The 27,262-nt window shown below is 37.4% G+C and overlaps 1 protein-coding gene across 4 annotated transcripts in view; it reads right to left on the bottom strand.

Annotated features, from left to right (window-relative positions):
- The window catches only part of DGKB (diacylglycerol kinase, beta 90kDa), a 543,595-nt gene extending 516,825 nt beyond the window's left edge, over positions 1-26,770 (bottom strand). For 2 of the 4 annotated variants that reach the window (XM_014544665.1, XM_014544668.1), the window contains exon 1: positions 25,753-26,089. The gene's annotated coding sequence lies outside the window, so the exon portion shown is untranslated. The other 2 variants (XM_014544666.1, XM_014544667.1) reach the window with 2 other exon arrangements.
- Between the last annotated feature and the right edge of the window lie 492 nt (positions 26,771-27,262).

The following is a 27,262-nucleotide window of genomic DNA, read 5'->3' as shown; positions in this document are numbered from 1 at the left end:
GGGGGGTAAGGGCAGAGGGTGGGATGGGAACTGGGTGGAGGGGAGCTATGGGGGGAAAAAAGAGGAACAACTGTAATAATCTGAACAATAAAGATTTATTTTTAAAAATACTATTAATATGGAATACTAAATTTTAATATATAGTATTGTCTACAAACATGATAAAAATGGGGGAGTACTGCCACACACACAAAAAAAATTAAAATTATCTGAAATACTGCTTTTTTTTGGTTGTACTATAACAACTGAATGCCACACACACAAAAAAAATTAAAATTATCTGAAATATTGTTTTTTTTGGTTGTACTGTAACAACTGAAAAAAAAAGTAAAAATTGCAACAAAATCCATTATACCCTGAACTTCAAGGCATTATTCAAAAATCAATCTCCCCACATAGATTTATTATTAGATACAATATAAAGTGTTTAGAACACACAGTCTCCTGCATGTAAATTTTCAAGTTGTTTCGCCAAAATAAGTAGGAGGGAAAATAGCTTTGCAATATCTTCCCTTTCCAAACTCTTTTTCATCTTGTTAGATTAAGGAAAAAAACAGATTTTTCTTCTGTGTTAGCAAATACCAATTTTCCAAAAAGGAGTTTGGTATGCTATTAAAAAGTTAAGCAGATGTGATATAGAGTTAAGATGACTTCCTCTGAAAGTTATGGACAGCATACAAAGAATAAGATAATTTCACAACAGTTTGATTAACATTATATAAAAGAAGTGTTTATGAAGAAATGAAGCTGTTCTCTACAAGCCTGGGATAAAATAAGTTTCATTCTTCTAAAGTTATTTGCCATCTAGGACTTCCTATTCTTTTAAACCGTCCTTATTTAATGTTTTTATTATAAGTTGCAAAAAAATTCATCTCAATATAACTTAATTGCCTTTCTGGACTTATTTTTTTCTGTACAACTAATAGTTGAACTGAATTATATAATTTTCTATATTGTCAGTTCATAATTTATATCCGTCTTCTCAACCAGCTTATATACTTTGTACATTTTTAGTCTTCTGTGCCTAGCACTATTGTAATTCATTCAGTATAAGTATTTGTAATCAATTGAATCAAATCATAAATAAAAATTTAACTCACATTTCAAACTCATGCACCAAATTTTATTTTGAGGAAAGAAAAATTAACCAATGTCTGAGATTTCAGTATCTCCATGCTTTTTATGTGCTAAGCACTGTGCTTAGTGTCGGACAGATAATTATGAAGACATTAATATTTTTAGACTTGCATGTAAAAAAGAAAAAATGACATATGACCATGGTTAATTAAGAGGTGTGTTTTTTTCCCTCACATACCAATGCTGGGATGCTAGGGGAAGTTTCATAAATATATACACACTTTGCCACTGCAGTCTCTGAAAATTCACATATGTGATTTACCCTCTACAGTATTATTGCTGAATTTCTGCCAAATTTTTTAGCTCATTCTTAACTGAAATAATTTTTTGGAAAATTCCGCTCCGGGCATTTGCTGACATTGCATTTCTAGCACCTTTGTGCACAGCCCGTGCGGGTTCGCATCTGTCACTGGTTTATAACTTATGTAGAACTTCTTTTGTTTTGAAATGTTCTCCAGAAAACCAAGCTAGTGATAGATGTTTCATAAATGTTTTACTAAGGTAACTTTCAATTTTAAACTTTTCCCAGAACATAATTAACTCTCCATAGTGCAGAGTTTTACAAACTATAGGCCCTTGAAGCTTTTGATGTGGCTTAAAAATCATATATAGGGGAATTAAATAAAACCCCTTGCTTTGAGGGACTGATTATCATTCCATGACTTTTTGTACCTCTAGACCAGTGGTTCTCAACCTTGGCTGCACATTAGAATCACCTGGGAATCTTTTTAAAATCCTCATTTCTGGGCCTCATCCTCTGGAAATTCTGTTTCTTTGTTACGGGGGTTGTGGCCCCACCCCATAACAAAGAAACAGAATTTCCGGAGGATGAGGCCCAGAAATCAGGATTTTAAAAAGATTCCCAGGTGATTCTAATGTGCAGCCAAGGTTGAGAACCACTGCTCTAGACCCTAGTTTATATGGGTATGTGTTCAAAAAAAGAATTCCTATTTGTGGTGATTCTTACAGAAGAGTAAAAATAGATTTTCCGTTTCGTCTAACTTGGTGATTTTGAGCTTGCCCACTAAAGGTGGGGAGGGGGGGCTGCAAAGGCCAATAATATTTTATCAGTGAATTATGCACACATATAAATAGAGTGTCAACAAAAGTATTTTGTCTGACCTGTACACATACAAATCTATAAATTAAGCTAAACAGAAATAAGTCAGACCAATAACTCAGAAGTTAACACGCCCACCTGTTCCATTTTATCTGCACTCATAAATGGTAATGTAGAGTAAAAATGTTACCAATGGCTTTCTTTCTTTTTCAATTGCTCTAATGTACCTGTACTGAAGCTTTAAGACTGTCAGCAACTAGGGTCGGTATATGACTATACACTTTACTGTTTAATTTTTAAGTTGGTGAAAAATCTATAAAAACTACATTTTATTAGGTATAAAAAATCAGATAGATATTTATTACTAATATCATGTGATCTATTAAAATATCTTACAAACTAACTGCTTTCCGCCTATGAAATTAATTATATATCTTGCATGCTATTTAAAAACCACCACCAAAATAAACGCTATAGTATTATTTCATTTATTTTAGTGCTCAAAAATCCATGCTTTTATTTTATAATAATAAATTATATACTCATGGCCTCATATTACCAGACAGAGCTAAATGTCATACTGATTTCTATTTATTTTATTAAAGAAGTAAAGCAAGGGTTCAAGGTTCAAAGTAATGTAACTCTTTCTAAATAATGACATACAAAAGTGATCTATATTAATGTATTTCAAGATATTCATGGCCTGAGATAAAGGACATCCTATGTAGACGCCTGATTTGTCTATGTTAGCTAACCACGTGTATCTAATGAAACAATTGAACATGGTAAACTTGCACTGTCTGCATTCAGTAACTGCAGTCAGAGCGTGTGAAAAAGATAAACTGTTTCTATCATTTCAGATGAGTTTGTTCCCTAAATATAAGACATTTTAACTCCTCTTCCAAGTTATTTGGATATTTCATACTTTGTCTTGTCAGAACCTCTTAAATTAATACTTGTATTATATCCAAATATTTATGTCTTTAGAAGGTTCTAATCCAAGTGGCCAAAACTTTTTTTTTTTTACTATCTGAAATGACATAGGGCTATAAGGTCCAAAGAATATGCCTATGACCCTAAATATTTATGTTAGTAAACAAACTTGTAAAACTCCTTTTATCCAACAAAAATGTCCATAGTTACAGCTCCTGTAGCTGGACAGAAAACTAAAAAAGGGCACTCATCCATCTCCATGGTAAATCAAACCTATGTTGAAATAACCCTGCCATATAAAATGTTTGTATGACAAGCTGAAATTCTTTTTAAGTGAAATAATCCAGAAACTCTCAATGTAAGTAATAAATGACCATTGTATGTGCGACCCTTGTTTCTTTTCATAATACGATTGTAGATTTTTAAAAAATACATTTGATAAATATTTGTTTAGTTCACCTTGTCCAGCATACTCAAACATCCTCATATTAGAAATTCTGAGTCTCATAAGATGGCACCGAAAGGTTGTCGTTTCATCACCGGCCAGGGTGAATGTGGGAGGCAACCAATCGATGTTTCTCTCTCACAGTGATGTTTCTCTTTCTATCTAAAATCAATAAAAACGTATTTAAAAAAATAAAAGTCCTCACACAATTGATACAAATAAACCACATTCCTCAGAATCCTTATAAGAGTTTATAATGGAGAACATAATTGCTAATGAAGGATCAAAGTGACATTTCAACTGAATCAGCCAAACAGAGTATAGGAAAGCTGGTTCCAGCCAGAGGGTATGGGAGGGAGTGGGGAGATTTTAAGGTAAGAAAGAACTGCATTTTTTTTTCAAAATAAACTAAAAAATTGGATATTGTTTCTAGATGCAGCTAAGAAATGCTGGAATTGCTCAAGATCACGTTGGGGAAAAGTGAATGACAAGAGACTTATGGATTGGGGTAAAAGGTTTGGATTGTATTCTATATTTGGATTTGGAGTATGGGGGTAGAATTATAACATGAAATGACAATTTAAATTTATATGTATAGTAATAAAAATTCATGTTCTTTTAAACAAAATGTTAGTGTCCAAATTAACAATGTCTTTGCCCTAGCTGCGTTTGCTCAGTGGACAGAGCATCAACCTGTGGACTGAAGGATCCCAGGTTTGATTCCGGACAAGGGCACATGCCCTGTGTGGGTCGCAGGCTCCATACCCAGTAGGGGGCATGCAGGAGACAGCTGATCAATGATTCTCTCTCATCACTGATGTTTCTATTTCTCTCTCCCTCTCCCTTTCTCTCTGAAATGAAAAAATATATATTTAAAGAAAAACAATGTCCTTAGGAGCCTCATACTAATCTCATAACCTTAATCTAACCACTGATAAAGCTTTGTGTATAACTTTGCTTATATAAGTCATCATAAGTAGAGAATATTGCTTTGCCATTAGTTTTTATTTCTTTAAAGGTATGATCATATGTTACACATTCTACAACATACTATTCTTATTGTAAAAACAGAATGAACAGACAGGCAACTATAACTCATTCTTTATGACAGCCAAAGAGCATTACACAGTAGGGAAGTATAATTTACTCAACCTCATGCATACTGATGTTTATTTGATCTTATTTCCAATTTTATACTAAAATAAATAATGCTCCAATGAAAAATCTAGCTGTATGTTTTTATATTCTAGTATCTTTACTGTATTGAATAAATAACTAATCATGGAGCTATTAGGTCCAAAATTATGGGAAATTTGAATTTTCACAAGTTATAGCAAAATGCTTTCCAAATATTCCACAGCACTTACAGAATTGCTGATTGTTTAGAAGACAATTTTTTTACACCCTTGTCAGCCTGGGTATTATTAAATGTTCTCAAATGTTCTTCCTATCTGGTGGGTGAAATCTGGATTGTATTGGTAGTGGTGGTGGTGCTGTGGTCATCATTTCATTTCTATGACAACTGTTGAGATTTGGCATATTTTCACAGGCTTGGCCACTAGGATCACTTCTCATTGTTCTTATCCTGTTGAGTTATTTCTATGGCTCTGTCACTCTCTTTTATTTTTTTTTAATATATCTTGAACATCAGAGAAATTAACCCTTTGCGTATTATAAGAATAAAGAATATTTTCTCCCAACAAATGACTTATTCTTGGTTTTAATTAAGATACTTTTTCCATAAAGGTGTTTTAAATTTCCATATAATAAAACTGTCCTGAGAATATTCTTGCAATTTTCTAGAGATTACATAAGGAGGTCAGAGCATATGCAGAAAAATTCATGTGAAATCATGTGGCTGCAATTTGCGAACAGGCAGAAGGATTACTTGGTGTCATTTTTCAGTCCCGTTGCTGGGTGTTGCTTTTTTAGGGTTATGTACCTTTGTTTCACTTCCTGTCTATTAATGATCAGGATATACTGCAACTAAGGGTAAAGGTGAACTTGTAGAACTGATGAAAATGACAACGCTTCTTCTGGGAAAAATTTTTAAATAATTTTTTGTCCAAAATAAACTCAACGACCTGCTCTACTATCACCCAAATATTCTGTTGTATGACTTGAACCACTGTTGTGTGTTTTGGTCAATTGATGTCTTCATTCCTTTAACGCCCTCCCGGAGACGCAGCTGCTCCTGCTTCCGCAAGCCCCTGCCTGGAGAGAGTGCACACACCCAGGTTTGCCAGATCTGGTTTCTCAAAGGATGGCCGAAAGGCAGACCTGCTGCTTTGCAAACGTCAGAAACTCCATGTTTTTAGAAACTTCAGGTTTGGATCTCGGAGGTTAGAAGTCAGGCTGCGGTTTTACCTGAAGGATGAGAACAACCAAGAGGGGACACGAGGGGGGCTGCCAGAAATATTCACCTGGGCAGGCTGCGTGGGTGTGTGCAGCTCGTGAGCATTTCCTGGAGCCAGAGACGCATGATTTGTGCCTTTCCTCTCAGATACCAGGGTAAGAAGAGAAATAGACATGCAGCGTATTTACAGCGTGCTCAGTATCTGTCCTCCCCAAATATGAAGGCCTTTTGCTCCCCTCTAGCAGCTGGCACATTGCTAATCTTTAATTATATGAATATTAATGGGTGCTAGTGAACAGCAAACTAGAACACAAAACATGCAGATATATGCAATATTTAATTAATTCAAATTTTCTAGTTTCTATACAAAGTATTTAAGATGTAAGAATACATAAACACATATACAAAGAGAGAGAAATGCTGAGTAGGGATAGGGATAAACATAGGGATGGACATAGACACAGACATAATCTACCAGGTTTTTACTGGGACTCCACACTCAAAGCCCTATGGTTTTATAATAACCACTGTGGCCATTCATATTTTTTGAAGAAATTGTGAAGAGAGTCACTTTTTGAAAAGCTCTTAGACCAGTGGTTCTCAACCTTGGCTGCACATTAGAATCACCTGGGAATCTTTTTAAAATCCTGATTTCTGGGCCTCATCCTCTGGAAATTCTGTTTCTTTGTTATGGGGTGGGGCCACAACATTAGTAACAATGAAACAGAATTTCCGGAGGATGAGGCCCAGAAATCAGGATTTTAAAAAGATTCCCAGGTGATTCTAATGTGCAGCCAAGGTTGAGAACCACTGTCTTAGACGGAAAGAGAACCTGAACCTACAGGTTTAATTAACATTTGGCTCACTCGGGTAGATTCAGTAGCTCTGCAATCAAACCTAATTGTGATAGCTAAGTAGCCACTCATACAAGCTTTACTTGCATGAAGAAGATATAAATGTATTTTCTTTTCACTATTCTAAACCCAATTATATGGAACAAACAAATGAATCAGTAGAATAACACTACCAACTAATAAACAGACACTCCCATCACGATTCTGCATCCACCACAATTAGAGCAAGCTTATTGATGTCATTATAGAAAACAACATGGAAACTTCCATTTATGAAAAAATTTCCTTCTTGGCCAGAAAACAACAAATGTTTTCTTAAAGGACCAAATAACAATTTTAAACTCTGTGGACAAAAGGTCTCTGTTGGAACAACTGTTGTTGTTGTGCAAAAGCAGCCGGCAGCATGTAAACAAATAAATTCAGCCACATTCCATTAACAGTTGCTTTACAAAAACAGGTAGACCTCTACTTTAGACACACCTAGGAGAATATTTTTAACTTAATTATTTCTCTGACATCATGACATCTATTTCAGAAACAGAATGAAATAGACCATTTAACAATCACGTTTTCCTAAGTACTATATTACTACAGGGGGGAAATGTTCATCTTCGAATGGTCATAGACTTCAGATTATTCTCTATGCCTAAGCAGCCCGTAAGCTATAAATAAAATGGACAGAAGGCCATGTCATATTGACCTTCTCCCTTACCTTAGAAAGTTTTCACATGGGTTTTTTGAAGATTTGTGCTTTTCCTGCTCTGCCTTCCAAATGTGGAGATAAATATGTTCTCTGACAGCCGGCGTTTTCTGAGTCAGCACTCACTTTATCACTGCCCCTCAAGCACATTTTCCAAAACCTGACAGAAACCTCCCTGAAACCTTCAGAGGGGAAAAGTAAATCCTCATCTCAGGCTGCGTAAATTGCCACCAAGTACAGCCATGAATAAAAGAAGGATCCATCCTGATTCATGCTTTGGGAACATCCTAAAACACGGCAGCTCGTGCTCTGGAGGCCATTGCTCGGCAGAACTCGGACCACAGGAAATTAGACAGGAAACAGAAAAGATATTAAGCACTCTTTTTTATGCCAGTTTTTAAAAAGAAGCCAATTATTGAAGATCGCTAAGTGAAATAGTATTAAACCGGTACTTGGCTTCCTCTCCTAAAACTGCTTCCTTCAAATTATATGCACCTGGGGGAGGGAGGAATGATGACTTTGGAACATAAAGGCAGGGGCCTCATTGCCAGAAGGACTTAGTTCTACGCACTTAGAGATCCTGAGAGGGCGGGAAAACACATTAGCCCTGATTGGTTTAGATTCCTGGCTTCTAAGCTCCTGTCTTTAAGGAAAAGGGTCTGGTACAGGTAACTTGATGGGGAGTAGAGCCCAAACTAGTCTGTGTATGAAGGAAAATATCTACAGGTAACTAAAGGGATTGCCTACTTGATTGCAATCATTTGTTCACAAATATTGGAGCTATGGATGTTATGCAAATGAATTTCCCATCCTCAAGGACCACCATGTAGTAAACTTAAGAAAGCGCCAAACACATCCTTATATAAACAGCTGACAAGATATGCTAAAAACTATACAAATGTATGTATGTCATCAAGACATAATGTTGTTCACATATCCCCATCTCCCTTAAAAATAAATCAAATTATATCCAATGTTCTAAGGCTAAAGACAATACAGACTTGTGACAACCGACTTCTCTTTAAACTCATACGCACCCACTTCAAACATTCAGTCCTCAAATTCGCCTTACTATAAAGTCTTCATGAGCTGTTCAACCTTTGCTTCTTTATTATCTCCTTAAACCAACTCATTCTTCAGACCTCAGTTCCTGATCACTTTCTCATAAAGCCTTTCTTGACTAAGTCAACTAATACTGTTATATTTGAAGCATTCATTTCAGGTGCAATTTCCAATTTATTTGTATTGTTATTTGAATTGTTTTCTCTTCACTTCAACACCAACAAGTCATAATTTAATCTGCTCCAGTCTGACATTTGCTCCACCACTTCACTGAAACTGCCCTTTTCAAGCTCAAGGAAGACTTATCTTTCCCAATCCTATAGGCAATCTGAAGTCAACCTGCTAGTCCTTTTCAGTTGCAATTCACAAAACTGAACAGCCTGTTCTTCTTGAAGCGCTTTGTAATTGGCATCCAGGGAAATACATTATCCTGCTGCTCCTTCTCACTTAACTTTGCCGATTCCTGCACCTTTTCTCCATCCCGTGAACTATTGGTTTACCCCAACACTCAGCACTAAACCTTCTTCTTTATTTCCAACTACTTTCCTTAAATTTGGCCTCATGTAATCAATACCCTACTTAACAGCTCCTCTTGGATATCTTAAAGACATTTAAAATGTGGAGGCGGGGAAGAGATCAACCAATGAACTCACATGTGTCTCTGCATAACCCAAGGATACAGACAGTGTCCTTGGTAGTGATGGCTTGCGGGGGTGGGAGTGGAGAAGGCAATGAGGGAAAAAAGGGGACATGTGTAATACTTTTAACAATAAAAATTTATTAAAAAATAGTAAATAAATCTAAAATCATACAATATTTAAAATAGCACCCACTCTCTATTACTCTTCTCTTACCCTGGCTTACTTTTCTTAATTGCACTCAAATGTAAAATTATATATTTAATTGTTACTTTGTATCTGCTCCAAGATACTGTAACTTTTCAATGTACTATTTTTACATTGTATTTCTGATGTTTAGAACAGAACCTGGCATCAAGGAGGTGCTCAAAATATATTTATTAATTAAACAATAGAATCTTAATACCAATCACTCTCACGAAACTGTAAACTCACTGAGGACAGAAGCTACTTATGTGCTTGATTAGCATTGTTTTTTGAGTGCCTGTCATATGGTAGTCATTGAATGCTTTTTAACTGCTTGAATAAAAATAATATTGTAACAGCACAGTTTTACCAATGGTAGAATTTCAACAATGAGTGAAGCTATCAAAAGGAAAATGCTCATAAGAAGCTGATGATGACAAAAGGTAAATGCATTTGATAATTTGGACATTGATATAGCTTTTAAGGCCAATTTAAGTTTAGGTGCATAATGATGGCAAATTATAATTGACTAAAGAATCAGTGGGAGACACAGTGACAGAGGTCTAAAGCATAAGCATGATTTCTTAGATATTATTCCCAACACCTGGTTTCCCTTCATTCTCTATGCCTTGTTGAAGTTTCCTGCACCATTATGTCAACTAGGACTCCCATGCCTCTCTGCCCTGCACTAAAAGACTCCTCTTCACTATCGGTGCCCTAGATCGGAAAGCACTGGCCTTCTTCTTGTTCATCTTTGAAGCGCTAGAAATCTGAAAGTTATGAGGACAGGTCCTTGCTTAGAGTGCAGATCGTTGCTCTGAAGTTTCAAAGTTGTCTACATGGAGGTAATGTTTGGGTCTTCTTATTTAAATATTGAAATTGGGAAGTATAAGTAAATTAGGACTGGTAACTGTGATGTCCTTACCTGTCAGGATTTTTCTAAGCTTAATGATTTTGAAAACATTAATAAGACAATATAGCTTGTACCCTAGTGGATTTAAATATTGAAATTGGGAAGTATAAGTAAATTAGGGCTGGTAACTGTGATGTTTCCTTACCTGTCAGAATTTTTCTAAGCTTAATGATTTTTAAAACATTAAGACAATATAGCTTGTACCCTAGTGAGTCTGATAAGGATAAAAAGGAACACCATGCCGAAGAAAGTGTGATTCAGTGGTTGAGCGCTGAGCTGTAATTTAGGAGGTCGCCATTTGATTCCCTGTCAGGGCACATGCCCAGGTTGCAGGCTTGATCCCAGTAGGGGTGTGCAGGAGGCTTCCAATCCATGATCAATGATTCTCTCTCAGCAAGGTTTCTATCTCTCTCTCCCTCTCTCTAAATATCAATTTTAAAAAAAAAACACCACTTTTACACACCACTTTTTTATTTTTTTAAGAAGGAACACCATGGAATTGCAAAAGCCAGGAAGTGTTGATGTTATTCAGGAAGTGGCAAGAAATCTACGAGACAGCCCAATAAAGATCTTTTTCTAAACTGGTCAGAACAACAACAACAAAAACTACTTTGGGTTCTAGCATTGGCAAGAATTGGGACTGTGACTCAGCTATGGTTGGCTTTCTCTTTGATTTACAATTATACTAGCAAATAATCCTTGCAAAGAATAAACACAGAATTAAGAATGCAATTGAGTAGATGCTCCCTGAGGCTTTGTTTTATTCCACACAAGGGCTGAGCCAAAATTCAGAAATACCCGAGTCCCGTGCGGAGGGAGAAATCCTCCCAATCAGCACACAGGGAAGGACGTGGAATTTTAGTCCTTAATAACCATCTGGGTGGGGCCATGCCAGCACTAAAGGGCCAGCCCTCTTGTTTTAGTGACATTCTTGCTGCTCCAAAGACATATACTTCTATATTTCTTGTGCTTCATCAGGCCAATCAAATTTCCGGTACAGCCGGCTTGACAATGGCCTACCACACACATCATTTGGAAAATTGCCCCCAGCAGATGGGAGAGGAAGCTCATCTCACAAGTACTCAGTTTAAGAAAAAGAACTGAATATCAGCTAACAGAGAATAAACAGTCCTTAGGTAGTAAAAAAAAAAAGGGGGGGGTGGATCAATATTTTGCTCATCGTATACGAAAGAGCAAGTCCACAGAAATCAATTAATTGTTTGTACTTAAGCTCTTGGCAATCTAAAGTAGATAGTGAATGAAAAAGATTCCTAAAAAAGTAACATAAAATCCCACCCCCAACCTACAAAAGCAAAAACTATACAAAACAGAGGGAACCTTGACCTCTTTCTCAAAACTGAAAATTCGTTTTTTAATATCTTTTATTGCTTGACCTGGAATAAATATCATATAGAAATACAGCAATTCCTTTCGGTGCAGTCTAAAAACAATAACATTGCAATGTATGTAATCAAACATACATGCATTAAAAATATATCTGCTTATCAAAATTTAACCATAAAATCTAATAGTGTCCTAGCCTGAAAGTTTTCTCTCTCCATGGTTTTCATTTCTTTGTGGAGCTATACTTTTAAAATCTGACAAATAAAATGAATGAGGCCACAGATTATACTGTGTTGTGAGCAAAATGACAGAGTATCCATTTTATTTTCAGGTCACAGTTAGCCTTATTTCTATTGCTTAGGTGAAATCACATAGGAAACAAATCCCAGAAATTAAAAAGCTATTCCAGGGGAAACCTCCCTCTGTGATGTCTGAAGCTACTCATAAGTTTAAAAAGCACACTGGCCAAGTAGACTACTGTACCACCACGGATGAATCCACTTGAAGGTAATGTCTTATATGTCATGTTTTCCCTCTAAGAAATGCCTTCATTTATCTTATTTGTTGATTTGTGCTTATATGGAAAGAATGGAGGAAGGATAAGGTTATGGGAAAGCAAAAATCTAAACGCCTGACCAACTACTGTTGAATTGCACCTGGAAATCATGAGTAAAACACCTCCTATAAGCATTTTTTTCACATCTCTTTTGATAAGTACTTGATGTGGTTAAGAAAAATATTTCTGTTGTCACTGGCACATCATCATTTAAATGAGACTGAGAAGGTGACACAGCACTGGGAAAATAGACTAGGTTATTTTCTATTCTCTCCACTGTGTTACCTCTTGGCCTTCTGTTTACCTCCTATAAACCCTCAAAGTCTACAGGCTTGTTCTTGTCCAATACAAACCATAACCCTGATCCTTCTACTTCTTTATATCCAGCTTTAAAACTGAATGCCAATAATCAATTAATGGAATGGGTCAGAAATAAAACAAATACCTAAATCTAACTTAAGCTGCTAATATTGGAGAAATAAAGTCCCAATTATTACACTTGGTCAAACCAAGAATAATCTCATTCTCTAAAAACAGAATAACATGATTGAATATTATCTCCAGAATAAGCACATACAGTTATTACTGTTATACACCAAGGGGAAAACATATACTAAAAGACAGGAGCTTGTTCAGAATCAGTATAAACTATATTGAAAATGGACAGAGAGGAGGTAAGAATAATGTATTAGAATGAAGGAGGTGTTCACTTACCTCTCTAACAGAGTAGATTTAAAGATTAAAAAAAAACATTTTTGACCCAGGAAGACATTTGATGAGACAATTCATCACCTCCCAATCACAAAAGGAGCCATTTTCAAATTTCACTTATTTATTTAGTATTTTTAGATACTTGTTTTGTACACTGAGAAAATAAAAACTGGAGACACAATGAAGTGCAAGTAAGATGAGAAAGAAATGCTGACAGAAAGGGAATCTGAAGCAGCTTCATGTCAGAGAAACATTAGATTGGAAGAGAAAAGAGTGACAATAGACATTCTTGAAGAGATAGAGAGGGGCCGTGTTATGAAGCATTGTCTAAAAGCACAGGTACACAGAAGGTGGGGAGTGATGGAGAATAGGGTTGAGGCAATTTTGGATATTAATAATTTTTTTAATCCTTACCCAAGGATATGTCTAGAGACTGTAAGGGAGAAATGGAGGGAGGGAAAGGAAGAGAGGGAGAGAGAGAAGGAAAGAGAGCGAGAGGGAGAGAGCGCGCAGGATCAGACCAGCAACCTAGGCATGTCCTAACAAGGAATCAAACCTGTAACCGTTTGGTGTATGGAACAACAAAGGACACTCTAACCAACTGAGCTATCTGGCTGGGGCTAATATTAATAATTTTTAAATTAAAACCCAAATTTAATTTAAATTATTATGCCAATACCAAAATAAAAATAAATGATACAAACAGGAAGAGGTTAAATATACCAAGTTTTTCTTTTCTTCAGCAAATATGAAGCATAGGTGGCAGGGCTTTGTAAGGAAGCTACTGTGGAAAGGAGAAGAAAACGCGGGCACTTAGAATCATCAGGGTCAGAATGAGACAGGAGATCACAAATGTATTATGACACCCGTTTTCATGGTTTTATGATTTTCAATAGCATTTAGTACTCCAAGCAAATGAGCAAAGCCAGATTGCTCAATTGAGAAAGGGTAAGGATTTTCTTAGATGTGAAATGGAAGAAAAAGAGTACAGAGAAATGAAGATTTGGGCAAAAAAGGTATTTAAGTTTTATCCTAGTTCTTCTTGCCTGGATAGTAAAGAGAGAGGGTGAATGAAAAAAATCATGGAAGAGAACAAGGTATGTCAAGGTACTGGAGACTGATGGGAGGTAGAGAGAACAAGGTGATTGATTGTTGATTGGTAATTCATGATTTTAAAGATGAGATGTTCCAGGAAATACCAAGACTCAGAATGGAATTTATTGCCTAACATGGAAGTGGAATTTCTGTAGGGTATTAATTGACTTGTCAATTTATACCAGTGATGCCGAACCTTTTGAGCTCGGCGTGTCAGCATTTTGAAAAACCCTAACTTATCTCTGGTGCCATGTCACATATAGAAATTTTTTGATATTTGCAACCATAGTAAAATAAAGACTTATATTTTTGATATTTATTTTATATATTTAAATGCCATTTAACAAAGAAAAATCAACCAAAAAAATGAGTCCGCGTGTCACCTCTGACACGCGTGTCATAGGTTCGCCATCACTGACCTATACACTTAACCAATAATAATGATGACAGCATATATTGATAAAGGAAAATTGTCATCCAAATTTCTAAATCTGAAGGAGTAATAAGATGGCAGATGATACTGAGGGGGTAGGTGATAATATTATAAAATTCAAAGAAAATTAAAGCAATAACTCTTGAATGAACTCTATGTTTTCTATGTCACATCCCAAGCAGGTGAATGGAGTCACACATTGAGGTAAATTGTTTTCACTGTAAATTCGTAATAGTCTACCTAAATGCCCCCCAATAATGCTCAAATCCTAGCAGATACATATGGCTCATAACCTCTCCAAGCTTGTCCAAAATTTAAACTTTCTTCACTTTATTCAAATTCTACAAAAAAAATAAAATTAAATTCCAGAAATATCCTCAATTTAGCACTAACTACAAAACCCACACAGCTATCTAGATTGCTTTCTCTCTTCCTTCTCTTTTTTAGAGAGGATGTTACTTCTGGTCAAAATCAACCCATACCTCATATGTCTTTGATCCTATTCAATTCCATGTTCTGAAGTATCTGTTAAGTGTCTCTTTTCTGTATTTTTAATCACATCAACTACTTGGGTAATTTAAACACATTAAAAAACTCCCATCTCAGAAAAGTAAAAGCTCCTTCAAACTTCTTTCATTCTCCAGAAACAGCTGTATAGTCTTTTAAACCTTCTGTCTTCATTTCTCCTCCACACATTTTCATCTAGGTTTCACCCCAATCACTACAGCAGAGCATTCTTAGCTCAGATCACCAATGATCTCCTTGTGTTGAAATCCAATGGATATTTTTCATTCCTCATCTCAATCTCTCAGCATAATCCAGCAGTGAGGATTACTTTGTTTTTCTTATGTTTTCCCCCCTGGTCTTCGGAATACCACACATTTCTGTCATTGTTTTCCTCCTCTGAGACAATTTATTTTCATTCTTTACAATCCATATACTCCAATATACTCTAAAAATATTCGATTTCACCAAGATGTTTTCCTAAAATTATCTTCTCTCTCACTTTATATTATTTTCCTACTTCAAAGGAATCAAGTACTATCTGTACCACGAAGGACTTATCTCTTTCCCATTTGCTGCTCTCATCTTTTTATTCATGTAGCCATTTGTTTATTCAAGAGTTATGCTTGTATGAATGAAAGGAGTACTGGCTTTTACAATAGGGTAAAAAAATAATTACCTCTACACATCTTTGTAAGTTAGTTTATTGTCTTTATTTTTTTATATTCCTTTCCCTCAAGATCCAGCTCAAATTCTAAATTATCTGTAATTAATTTCTTAATCTCTTACTCTCCTATAGCATCCTACGATGTACCTACTTCTATTGCTGCATGTAGCCCATGGTGTTACATTTCTACATCCATGTATTTCCTCCAACCCCCTAATTTAGGACTAGAACCTGTCAATGCCACACATTCTAGTCAACATTTTCTTCCCAGAACCTACTATTCAGATATACCATAGGTGCTCAAAAAATTTTAAATGCATTAACTGAATGCTGATAGGCCCCCAAATTGTATTGTAGGGTTTTCAAAGAAAAAGTACTAGTCGTTCCCAGGAGGAGGAATTCTGTGATTAAATAAGATCAGGGAAGTTCGTGCTAAATCCCACTCCTGGAGATTCCAACACACACTTGCATCTGAGGAACTATAAGAAGTCCTTAAAATAGAAAACTATTTAACTTTGTTTAATGTTTAGATAAGAAAAGCTTTCTTTCCCTTGTCTTTTTTTAACCCGGATATTAGCATTCCTCAAACAATGTTTCCATATGTCTTAACACAGTTTGGATTTTAACTCATTAGGATCAGCAAAACAGATGTTAAAGAACCAGAGAGCATGCACATTCTCTCCATCCCGGATGTTCCCAGTGATAGGTTATAGCTGCTAATTCCTTCAACATGGCTTTCTTTAACACAATAGAGAACTACCATATTATTGATATACTAGAGGCCTGGTGCAAAAATTTGTGCATGGGTGGGTTCCACCTGGCCCGCCCCGATCGGCCGCAATCAGGGCCCGGCCGGCCAGGGGAAGGGTCCGTGGGAGGTTGGCTGGCTGGGGTAGGGGCCATGGGAAGTTGGCTGGCCAGCCCCGCCCCCAATCGGGCCGGTTGGCTGGCCGCAGTGAGTGTCATTGCGACCAGTCGTTTTGGTCATTCCGGCTACTTGGCTTTTATATATATAGATACATCAAACAATACCCTTATTGATTCTTTTTTTACTATTATTGTTTCTTTTTTACTAATATCAAGAATTAAAGAACATTGCCTAACCATAAAGAATAGCGGTATTATCACAGCTACATTGAAACCATTGGTCTCATTTTTTTTAAAGTGCTCTTAGAAAGATCATGTAGTTACAAAAACACCAAATGCACCACCAAGCTGTTGTGCAGGTGGCCTGAATGAAACTCAAAAACCTCACCGCTTCACTTTCACACTGTTTTACAGTAGCATTTAGAGTGCATTCAAAACCAGGGACCCAAAACAGAACAATAGTCCTCCCCTGAATGGCTTTCATGCTATGCTTTCTTCCATGTGTGACAGCAAGAGGACCTCTATTTGGCAAACAGAAATTTCTGACATGTGGCGTGGAAAGTAACATTACGGAACAATAAAGCACCCACCCTGGTAATCAGAGCTCTTATTAAGAACAACAGGATAGCAAAGTGACTCATCAGCCTGTGTGCTCTTTCTGGAGTCTAGTCATTTGGGGCAAGTGTGGGGAAGTTACAAGTTGTTTATGCGCTGCCCAAAATGACAGGCAAGAGAAGTTACTAAGCAACATTAAGTACTTGCATTTTTCTAATCTTTAAAGCTGCCACAAGCTGAATAATCTTATAATGTAAAGGTAAAGGAAAAAAGAATGTGGGAGGCATGTTTTTGACTGAATGAAAATGTTTTGCTCAGTAATTCTAAAATTCTGATTCACTCTGAGTTCAATTGTCTTGATTTTAAGGATTAGTTCTCATGTATAATCCCCTTCTCACCATCAACACCAGAAACTTTATTATAGATAATAATAATGCGTAACAGGAGGGTGGTAGGGTTCCACAGTGATTTCAGCTTTTTCTTTCATAGCACTTATTATAACCAAATAAATCCGGTACTTGCCTTTTTTTTTTTTTGGAGTATTTGCTTCTATGTTTCTCTTTCATTGAAGTCCCTTCAGTACTGTGGGTACTTGTCTGTTATTTTACCTTCCTTCCCTGAGCCTGGCACAGAGTAACCCATCAATGTCTGAAGGATGGAATAGGATATGGGGTCATGGTGTTCACAGTTCTGTTTCTTAAGGTGATAGTGTTTAATAACTCTGTCTACTTATATAAACCTCAGACTCCCCAGAAGTAGCTGAGTGTTGCTTACAATCTCTAAAATACTTGCTGTGAAAGGCAGGCATGCCAGAATTCCCTAGCCCTAACTTCTTCTCATTAAGGACCCAGCAAAGGGATTCCTTGGTCAAAAGCCCAGAAAGAAACATTTCCTAACATTCTGTCTCAGCAAAACAAGTTGCTGAATAAAGTACAAACTCATCTTTTCAGCCTGAAGTTCTGTTTTCAGGTCAAGGATCCTGCAATGCTTTTCCACAGCACCTCTATTTCTCCCTCCTTTCCAGTTCAGTTATTTCAAAAGGAGTCGATTGAAGTAGTCATAGTGTTCCTCCCAGAAGAGGTCACATTTCCCCGGTGTGCTCAGGTACAAATAGCAGAGTAGTCAATATAGATAAAAACAGAATATCATTTTGTACTATTAAGTGGATAATAACTGCGACTGTTTTAAAAATGTCAGAGGAAGAAAATGAAAGAACTTTCATTATGGTTTTAGGAAAGGGGAAAGGAATGAATTTCTGAGGGCTCCTTGGGTTCCAGCAACTCTCTGGAGGGTGTTTACATGTGTTATCTAATTTATCTTCATTAAAAGTTATCATTTTCTGTAGTTCAATAAAAACCTTTTGGGAAAAATAAAGAAGACCCTATATAAATAGGGTGTTTATTACAACATTTAATAGGTTTTATGAGTCTCATAAATATTTATTAATTATAAAACTAAAATTAAATCTGCTTTTAGACTTAGATTCTATTTAGAATATCTTCTTTGCTATTGATACTTTACTTTTTACTTGAGACAAAATCCCAAGTAAATAGAAAATAATAAATTGAAAGTATTTTTAAAATATGTTTTTATTACATACACGGAGAGAAAGAGAGAGAGAGAGAGAGAGAGAGAGAGAGAGAGAGAGAGAGAGAGATGTGAGAGTGAAACATGGGTGGGCTGCCTCCTGCACGCCCCCTACTGTGGGATCAAGCCCACAATTGGGGCATGTGCGACCAGAAATTGAACCAGCAACCTTTTGGTGCATGGGACAATGCTCATCCAACTGAACCACACTGGCCAAGGCAAACTGTAAAGATTTTTGAGTATTCATGTGCTTTCTGTTCAAAGCCCCTTATATGCTATTAAATCATGTAATTCTGCAAATTGGATATCATTTTCATTATCCCTGTTTTACAAAGAGAAATGTAAAGCATAAAATTTAAGTTACTTGTTCAAGGTCATCCAAGTAGTAAATATGTAAGGTCAGGCAATTTGAATGCAAAGAATAAGTTTTAACCCCTATATTACAGTGCCTAAGAAGGGAATGATGAAATTCAAATGAGCATCTTTGCATATTGAGAAATTCTACATAGAGTCACTATCTCCACATCTTAATCCACAATTCCATCATCATGAGTAATCAAACATTATATAAGCCAAGACCCTTTAAAATAAAATAAATTCTATTTTAAAAGAAGGCCCAGCTACCTCATTCTGAGATTACTATGTTTAAAGAACTCCAAAGAGATTTTAAATAGTTATAACACTTCTAATCCCATCTGTTATTTCATTGGTTTAAAATTGAATACTTGATACTTGTGGATTAGAAAGAGAATAGAGTTGATTGATCCAAGATGAAAGTTTTAATAAAAAAATATTATATTTGGAAAACCAAATATATGTGATGTCCGTTCAGTTAACATGGTTATAATAATCAAATATTAAATGAAAGAAATTTACACAATCATTAATAAGTAAAATCCAAATTATCCCATAAACTGAAAATGCTTCTTTGGGGGAAGGGAAGTAAGGATTGATTTTCCTACCACTACCCATTTCTACATTTTTCTTTAGTGGTATCCAGTTTCTAATGTCTGCTCACAGATATGACTCAATATTTGTCAGCTACATCTGAATCAAAATCTTCTCAAGATTCTTCCTCAAAGGAAACAAGGGCTTAAAAAACAATTTTTAAAAAGCACCATTTTACAACTTCACTCTATTGTCCCACAAGAGGAAAACATCTTTTATGAACCACTTATTCTAATATTTGTTCCTCCCACCAAAGATACATTAGTGCCAGAAATTAGTTATCATTAAAATTTTCAATAATGTGACCTAGAAATAAATATGCCAACTGTCATATTCCCAAATACTGTGCCCTATATTTTAATTATTCAATACTATCCAGCAGGGATGGGGAACATCCAGCCCATGGGCAGTATAAGGCCAGCAAAATCATTTGGCCTGGCCCTGCCAGGGCATTAGCAGGGAGTTAATTAAATGTTTGAGCAAATATAGCAGGCTAATTTTTAAGTTGATAATTACATAATTATATATGGCCTGTTAATGATGTTATAAATATCCAAATGGCCCTTGGCAGAAAAAAAAACAAAACACAAAAGACGTTTCCCACCCCTGTTATAGAGGATGGTAACTGTCTTTTGAGTAATTTTATACTAATTATAAGTTCAACTAATTAAAATATACTATCTGCCTCAGACCTTGGAAATGCATTTAAAAGACCATTCTATAACATTTGGGGGCTAAAGATTGTGGGAGTGGAACTACCTATCTCTTCAGGGAATTGAACTAGAGCTTTGAATTCAGTTTATAAAACAAGTGTTTACTGTCCAGCCTGTGTGGCTCAGTGGTTCAGTGTCCACACATACACCAAGAGATATGCCGTTCAATTCCCAGTCAGGGCATATGCCTGGGTTGTGGGCTCAATCCCCAGTACAGGGCATACAGGAGGCAGCCAATTGATGTTTCTATCTCTCCCTCTCTCTTCTTCTCTCTCTAAAATCAATAAAAACATATTTAAAAGAAATAAAAAGAAGTGTTTACTGATCTCCAATATTGTATTAGAAACTATGCTCAGCACTAATGTTCCAAAGATAAAGTTTGGTTTCCTTCCCCAAATGTAGAAACTAGAGTATTCCATCCCTCTGTGGCATACTCACAATAAAAGCCTACACAAGCTTCAGTGGAACCACAGGGGGCAGTTGGGCCAGTGGTAGATCCCAAATAGGATCTCAGAAGGTCATGAAGCTTAAGGGATAAAGACACATCAGGTAAAACACTAATGAAGTGAGGGCAGAGGAATTTGGGAGTCAAGAAAGAAAATAAAGAGATAGCTGTAAGCAGAGACAAAAGAGGTGAACAAACTGGAGTGACTCGGTAGTTGAGTGTCAATCTAGGCACCAGGAAGCCATGGGTTCAATTCCCAGTCAGGGCATATGCCTGGGCTTAGCGTTCAGTCCCACAGCAGGGGGCATAAAGGAGGCAGGCAAACAATAAAATATTGGTTGATGTTGATGTTTCTCTCTCATCAATGTTTCTCTCTCTCTCTCTCTAAAAATCAATAAAACATTTTTTAAAGGTGAACAAACAACATGAACTGTAGAGGGTTATAACAAACCAGTGATAGTTAACAGTGAGTGGACTTTGAACCTTTTGGTTAAAAGCATGGGTTCTAGAGCCAGACTTCTGATTCATGCCCCAACTTTATTCCTACTCATTTCTAACTGTAAGTCATTTAACCCCGTTTCCTCTTTTGTAAAACAGGAATGAGGATGATAAGTGTATTTTCAAGATTAAATGTACAAGATGCTTATACAAGCAATGTACTAAGTACTTAATAAAAGTTCCTGTCATTATTTTTAAACAACGAGAAGAAGAGTGCTCTGGCCCGTGAGGCTCAGTTGGTTGGGCGTTGTCCTGTGTACCACAAGGTTGCCAGTTCAATTCCAGGTCAGGGCACATGCCAGGGTTGCAGGCTCCATCCCCAGTAGCGGGTGTGCAGGAGGAAGGCAATAGATATTTTACTCTCACATCAATGTTTCTCTCTCTCCCTCTCTCTAAAAAAATCAATAAAAATATTTTTTAAAGAGAGCTGAAGACCCACATTCAAAAATTATCTCTATTCCTAACTTTAACCTGTAGTGTCATAACAATGTGATTGTATTTTCAAATATATATGTGTGTGTGTGTGTGGCAATAGTTCAGTAGTACCAACTTTCCTTATGAAGCATATATATACATTCATACTCTGATTTGGGATGTAACAGCTTTTGTGCTCTTTGGTCTGTACTGATTGGCATATTGCCAATACCAAACAACTGAGTCAAAGACATCTTGTTTCAAACTTACAATATAGATTCTCTGTGAAAAAGTAAATCCTTCATTTCAAATTGTTGACTCAGATAACACTTTAAAAAGAATTGCAGCTGTTTAAATTTAGTGTGCTGAGAAAGACCAATCTTAAAATATTATTTGGCTTTATGCCCATTACTTTTTTTTAAATCTTATTCCTTGTTAGTGCCTGTCTTCTATGATAAAAAGACAAGTGACAGTAATCATGTTATTGTCCTTAACACTTCAAATTTTTACCTAAATGAACCATTTTGTTCTTATCCCCATCAGTTAAAGATGTCTTTTTTTTTAACTGGCAAATTTTCTAAAGTGATTATGCAAGAACCAGTGATATTTTCATGCACTGTTTTACCTCTTCAGTCATCATCTGGCCTTTCTCCCCTACTTTCCTTTGAATCATTATTTTTACTCTTAAAAAAAATACGTAAAGATCATCTGAAGACAAGACTAATCTAATTTCCATAATCAGACCTTACAACTATTTAAAGAGATGTTTTAAGTCTATGCTACATCTGTGACATTAAAAATCACACACAGCCCCAAGAGTTTGTTTTTAGGACTCCCACAGGACACAGAATCTAGACAAGATCTCACACCAGCCTCCCACCCTGTGATCCCTTTTTCCCCTTCATCCCTCTTGGTGTTCGGAACTTCCAACTCCTCTTCTCCCATACCAACTCCCATCATCTTTCTTGGCAAAGATGTCCCAGCTTTATTTCCACAGTTCATGAAGCCAGAGCAAAGCACTAAAATTGGAATGGTTGAGTATGCCAAGTTTTGGGGTCAATTTAGGTTCTAATTTAGGTAGATCTAATCTTGGGTATCAATAGAGCAGGGAATTCTGCCCAGACTGGTATGATTTCTCAAGCACTCTCAACAATAAACTCCCTGAACTTGATCTATAACAAAATGAGGTGGCAAAGTGTTAGCCTAGACACACGTAGGGGCTAATCCCAGCCCACCATTGACTAGACATGTTGCTTTAGGCCAGTGATGGCGAACCTATGACACGCGTGTAAGAGGTGACACGCGAACTCATTTCTTCGGTTGATTTTTCTTTGTTAAGTGGCATTTAAATATATAAAATAAATATCAAAAATATAAGTCTTTGTTTTACTACGGTTGCAAATATCAAAAAATGTCTATATGTGACACGGCACCAGAGTTAAGTTAGGGTTTTTCAAAATGCTGACATCCCGAGCTCAAAAGGTTCGCCATCACTGCTTTAGGCAGTTTGTTTATTCCTCTGGGGTTGAGTTTCTTATGAATGAGAGAGAAAGGCATCTCCGTTATCCCATATAGACAAGACAGTCAAAGTGTTTAACCCAGTTCCAGCCAAGAGTGCACTCGCAATAACTGGGAACTAGTCATGCATTGGGTGGCAAATCATACATGCAAATAACCCCAGGAGCTATCAAGGAGTTGAATTTACTTCATAATTAATACCCAAGAGTGAGCAGGTGCCGGGGATTCTCACTTGAGGTAAGATTTTGTGTTGGTGCTTTGCAAGAGAGAGAGAAAATGCCAGAGATGGGAAAGGGGCAATTGGAAGTGGCTTCTTTAAAATTTTTGCCTGGAGCTTACTCCAGGCAAGTGCTCCTAGGCTAAGAGGTATTACTTTTAAAAGGATACTGCAAAGTAGCATGCCTACATAAGTGCAGTTCTGTTTCTGAAGTCAGCCAGGAGGAGAAGCATTTAGATAGGATATTCTTACAATGTCATTCCAAGTGTCTATGTCAGCATCATCGTCATTATCAGTAGGCAGAATTAGATTGAGGGACCAGAAATTATCTCAGTCTGGCTTGTCTGGCTACAAGTACATATTCCTTTTTTCAGTGGTGTGCAAGGAAAACCAGGAGTCATAAAATACTTGTCCAATTCAGACACTACCCCAGCAAACCTTACCAGTGGTTTAAACCTTAAAATAATTGTTCCATTTCCAAAATGGGTTTGAAAATCTTCTCAGACATAACATGAGGTTTGCCTACCATTAAAACAACCAAAATATGAAGCAATGTAAGTCCCAAAACTCAAACTCCACCTACCGAAGTCTCTATCTTAAAGAAGTTCTGATAAATTCCTATTCAAACCAAATTCCCGTCAATTCCAATCATGCTCTCAACATGATTTTTCTTCTCTTTAGCTAAATACTCAAGGTGCAGGTAAATGACCTGTTCTAGGGTATCAAGGGACTGCCTACAACTTGCTCCAACTATATTCTTTGAGTTTTTATGTAGATATTTCCTTTTCTTTTTTATTGCTGTCTAAAAGTTTTAGCTGTCCTCATACATGAACTATCATAACAAATATATTCCCTGAAATATATATTTACTCAGTGACTTGCAAATTCATATGTCAAGTTTTTGCACTGAGAAATTATGTGTTTATGTGGGATGAATTGCCTCTAACAAATTGGATATTTCAACAATGGTGGAAATATTATATCTGGAGATACCCTACACGAGTAGGCAAAGTAATGCATTACATTCAGGATATATTATTTTTATTAAAATAATGAAAATTAGGTAGGTTAGAGAAAAAGGTAACACAATTTAAAACAAAAATAATAGGATAAGAGTGATTCTCAGTTTCCTCTTTTCTATTGACGGAGAATTTCAGAAGCACATACTTTGCATTTCACAATAGTTATTTCATAAGTTTTGATACCCCTTTATCCTATAGAAGTTTTGGTAGCATGTTTTAAAGTATCCAGCTTAAAACTCTGCCTACTAGTTTGGATAACCTGTTTTTCTTTTTTTCATAATCCTTCTTGGAGAAGACTATAATAATACAGTAATTTCTTCAATGATCCTACAACTCACTCTAACAGTTTTCCATAATATAGCCTTTCTGCTTGAGGAATTCTTTTAATTTTTCTTCATTATTAAAATCTGGTCAGTGTAAAAGAGGACTGATTAGATACTCCAAGTTTTTTAAATTCATTATTTATGGTTTTCCTGATAGAAAAGACCCTTAGTGTTTTGCTGGCATTCACATTTGCTTTACAACGGGCTGGCCCTGGCTGACCTATTTTTACCTTCTTTTAGAAGAGTTGGTTATCTGCAGCTGGAGCAACCAGTTGAGGTTGTTTTTTAAAAGTTTTTAAAGCCTTCGTTTCTTTTTCTTTCTTTTTTTTTTTTGCCAGTGAACACAATGCTGCTTAGTTCTAAGAATACAGTCATCAGTTAAAACCGCCACTTTGAAGTCACAAGGAAGGGACCCTTTAGCAAGGAGAGGAAATTAGTGCAGTGGTGAGAAATCAAGGGAGCCCTCGCGGTCCACCCACCCAGGAGTATTTGAATGTTTATCATATCATCAGTGTCGCCCAGGCTGTTGCCTAGCAGTTATCTGGAGACCTACTTCACGTTTCATTCTGATTCAATAAAGTAAATCTAAGACGTTGGGGTTTTGTTTGCTGGCTTCTTTCTTTCACAGATGAGGAATCAGTCCGCAAGGAAACTTCTCACAATTAGCACAGCCATTTGAGAGTCAAGGCCGGCCGGCCTCTTCGCCAATTTCCTTTGGAAAAGCAACTTGCACCCATGAGTAACTTTCCGGAGACCACTCTGGCCAGGCTATCCACAGCGCAATGCCCGTTTCGTGGCCTCAGATCACAATGGACAGGGGGCTCTCTGCCTGACGCACCAACCAGGGCATCGGTCTGCAAATACCTGAGTACCCGATGGCAGCACAACGAGGGCCAGCGTCGGGCAGGCAAACCCAGGTACCATCTCCCGGGGAAGCCAAAGCCCTGCTTTTCTAACTTTCCTGGCCATTTCTTCTCGGCTTCCCTTCCCCCACCCCGCCTACCCAGAAGCCACTCCAACTGCTACCCTACCCACGTCGAGTGGAACTTACTGCAGCGCGATGCAGGCGAAGGCTGGGCGCATCTCGGCGGCGGGAGCAGCGGCTGCTCCGGGAGGAGCGGGGACTAGCCAGCTCCCGGGATCCTTCCCATTGACACGCCCGGCTCAGCACCAGCTCCCTCGCTGCTCGGCGTCCCCGGAGGAGTGGCGCTTCAAGAACTCCGCTCGCAGCATCTCCTCCTCCCTCCCACCCCCTCCCAGATCACACGGCCCGTGCTAACTAGTGTCGGAGGAGATGGAAATCCACTCCCAGCCCACCGCAGCGCAGGCTGCCCGCGGCTGCCAGCCCCCGAAAATTTGCAACTCAAAAGCAGCGGAGCCTGAAAGTCATCTTGGACATCCCCCTCCACCCCCGCCTCCTTCCCCACCTCTCACTCCTCCCACTTCCCTCTGCTCCCGCACGGCCACCTCCAGTCTCCCACTCGAGCTAGTTACCCGGAGGATGGCTGTATGATCCACACCAACAAGCATCGCAGGGAAACGGCATTTGTCAGGGATGAAATACCTGTTGTCCATGACTCATGCTGTTCTCGCGTCGCTTCGAGTCCTTGATTTACATCCAGACGCTCCGATATTGGAAATCTGGGGAGTGAGTGAGTGTGTGTGTGTGTGTGTGTGTGTGTGTGTGTGTGTGTTGAGGGGGAGGCAATCTGCGTGGCTGCCACAGCCCTGCCTCGCTCTGGCTGCCGCTGCTACTATTGCCGTGCAGCTCAGAGAATAATGAGACAGGGAGGCATGCTTTAGAGCTGTTGAACTGCGGGACCCCTTGCAAGACGAGGCAGGAGACTGTGCAGGTAGGAGTGGCTATTGTTGGGACATGAAGCTCCATTCAGTGCAATTACTGCCATTCAGGATACATTTCCCCTCGGACGGGAAACCTGAGACCGGTCTCCTCTCTCTAACTCTAGTCCTTGATGGCTCATTGTTCATCAATCACCTGCTTCACCCACTTCCAGTGACTGTAATAGCGGCGCACTCTCTTTCCACAGTCGGACGTGGTAACCTGAGAGCAGGTGACTAGAGGATCTGTGAAAAGAAAAAAGTAAAGAAAGGGGGAAGCACTGGATATTAAAAGGGAAATTGTATGTATGTGTAACCAATCGGGGTATAGATAAAAATGATCATTTTGAGTCCTGTGTGTAAAATAATGCATTGGGTTAATAAAATTAGAAAGGTAAACTAGTATGCCTATTTTTATAGAATGTGTACAAAACTAGTTATTAAAAAGTGCATTTACCAGCTTAAATATAGGGTATCTTCATATATATAACACCACTGTGATATATTTCAGTGCAATCATCTTTCTGTCAGCTATAAATTCTAGTGAAAACTACTGGTCACTGTTGTCTAGGACTCGCTTTCTCTCCTTATTGGTTGCTCATTCTCTGCCCTGATTTATCTCCAGTACATTCTCACATAAGATGATATTCAGTACAACCTAAAAGTTAAAGTAGTTCTCAAAACCCTCAAAGACTAGAATACTTCTTAATGATGAATTTAAT

The sequence above is a fragment of the Myotis brandtii genome, unplaced genomic scaffold (genome assembly GCF_000412655.1).
Source record: "Myotis brandtii unplaced genomic scaffold, ASM41265v1 scaffold374, whole genome shotgun sequence".
In the NCBI taxonomy this organism is placed as follows: Eukaryota; Metazoa; Chordata; class Mammalia; order Chiroptera; family Vespertilionidae; genus Myotis; species Myotis brandtii.
The sequence above is the reverse complement of the archived record's forward strand: the minus strand, read 5'-3'. Positions and strand labels throughout refer to the sequence as shown.